Source organism: Apteryx mantelli, chromosome 11 (assembly GCF_036417845.1).
Source record: "Apteryx mantelli isolate bAptMan1 chromosome 11, bAptMan1.hap1, whole genome shotgun sequence".
NCBI lineage: Eukaryota > Metazoa > Chordata > Aves > Apterygiformes > Apterygidae > Apteryx > Apteryx mantelli.
In genome coordinates, this window is record NC_089988.1 from 27640718 (window position 1) to 27643184 (window position 2467).

Consider the following 2467-nt stretch of genomic DNA (forward strand, 5'->3'; position numbering starts at 1 on the left):
TTCATCCCACTTCTGCAGAGGCATGAACCCAGTCTGTCTAACTGAGATACCTGCTGTGAATGTGTCTGTCACTGTGTCAGACCTGGCTTCACTCTAATTAAAGAGGAATTCTTCATTGCAATGCTTAAAGGTTGGGCCAGTCTTCCAAAGCAGGAGACAAGAATGCACTCAAGGCCTTTCACCTGGGAGGGGAATGTTGCTTTTCTGGGGCTTTCCTTGGGCTCAAGGCGATGAGCTCATAGGTGATGCGTTAGGGAAGGAGGGCTGGATTCAGCTCTCACTTGTGGGTGCCCAGTGCTCCTGGAGGTGGTGAATGGTCAAGTCGTATCTCCCAAATGTCATGGCTGGAGAGTGATGCCTGTCCTTCTCAAAAGGAGTATGGAGCCCCCAAGAGAGCACCAGGCATCTCCAAGGGCGCCATGTGCCTACGGGACAATGGTGCTTCACAAAGTCAAGTGGAGTCAGCCAAAGGTAAAGGGCAAAAGCAATGAATGTCCAGGGTAGTGAGAGCTCTGCATTCCAACGAGAGGCAGTGTGGACCCAGCAGGCAGAGGAAGGGAACCTGGAGAGTGGTTCATGTCAGCCTCAATGGAAGCCTTGGGCTGGATCTCGGGACACACCTGAACACAGCCTCAGGCATTGTAGATGCCCTGTGATTGCTCAGAGCATCAGTCATGGCCACAGACTCCTTGGTGGGGCTGTCAGGCACAATGATGTCCATCCGCCTGGGTCTGCTTCCCACCCTGGCCACCACAGCCAGTGTGGAGTCACCCCATGGCCCCAGGGTCCCACAACCTAATCGTTCCACAGAGCAGCACCAACAGCTTGTGGCCATGCGAGGAGCACCGGGCAGGGGTCCAGGAATGGCCAACCAGGCCAGCATGGACACACTCACCTGGGAAAAGGCTCTCTGGGGAGCAGGGACGTCCCTGGAGAAGAGGAAAGGAGCAGCTGTGTGCTGACCAGGAGGAATAAATGAGAAAGAGAAATCTGTTTCTAGACAGGTCAACTAAGGGCAGGCTGCTGTGCCCCAGGGACAGCAGGAGCTGCTGGGGGAGCCCCAGGGCAGGGACTCCTGTGCTGTCCTGGAGAGAGGGGCTGGCACGGGTGCTGCAGGCAGCCTGGGGCTAGGGAGCCTCCTGAACACCAGAAGAAGGGGCACAGAGTGTCACTGTGCTCTGCCTCCTTGTGCCACTGGGGCCAGTCCCAGCTTGGAGGCTGATGGGGCAGCTGACACACATCCCCCTGATCCTGAGAGCTTCTGTGCCCTTCAGAGGGTCTGGGGCTGTGGAGTGAGTGCCCAGAGCTCTGCAGCCCCCTGCGGCATGCACTGCTGGGGGCCACCACCAGCCTGGGTTGCTCTTCTGGGTGGGCTTGGGAGAGGGCAGGGGAGGTGGGGAGAGCTGGGGAGTGTCTGGTCTGGGTTGGAAAGGGCCCGGGAGAGGAAAGCGCCAATGTCAGCTCAGCTGTGTGAACGGGCAGGGTGAGGACACACACTGGGGGTTTGTGGTGCAGAGCCAGGTCTTGTGGAGGGGAAACAAGACATGCCGGGCACAGAAGAGAGGAGGTTGGTCTGTGCCCTGGGTTGCCAAAGCAGGGGGGCTGTGGGGGGACCGGTCTCCGAGGGCTGTCGTGGGGACCGTGCCAGGGGGACGTTTCCCCAACCCTGAATGCACCCTGCCCTGTGCGGTGCCTGCACAGTGGGGCCATGGGGCCATTTTTGGGCACTGGGATGGGTCACAGATGGGAGCCCCAATGCTTCTCACCACTCCACTGCAAAAGAGAAACTCCCAGAAGAGCTCTCCCAGCCCAGCCCCACGAGCTCTTGTCCCTGCTCCAGCCATGCCACAGCAGAGCCGAGGACCAAGAGGTCCCTCAGGCAAAGCTGTACCAGCCTCATGGAGCTGGCCTGAGCACCAGGAGAAGCAGAGCACCCTCCTCCTATGTCCTCATCCTGCTGGGATGGTGGCACAGGCACCAGGGAAATGGCCTGTTTATGCCTGGGGTCAGTGCAGGACTTTTGCATGTGAGGTGAACGTGACAGCCGCTGCGCTGCAGAAACACCGCTCATGACCGCTTGTTGCAGCCCCCACTGCCCCCTGCCCCTGTCCTGCCGACATGATGCTGCCCTGTGCTGCCCCATGTCCCATCCCCTCTCCCCACACTGCAGCGACTGGTGGTGCAGCAGGAGCTGGCACAGCGCACAGGTTCTGCCTGGCCCTCGGCCCTCCCTACCTCCCGCCCCAAACATGACATCCATCTTCAAGAAAGGAGAAGGAAGAGGATCTGGGGAATGACCTGCAGGTCCTGGTGGACATCAAGTTGACAAGAAGTCAGCAGGGTGCTCCTGCAGCAAAGACGGCCACCCTTAACCTGGCTTGTATTAGGAGGAGTGCAGGCAGCAGGGTGAGTGCAGTGGGACACATGAAATATCCTGGCAGCCTCAACCAAAGAGAAGCAAAATAAA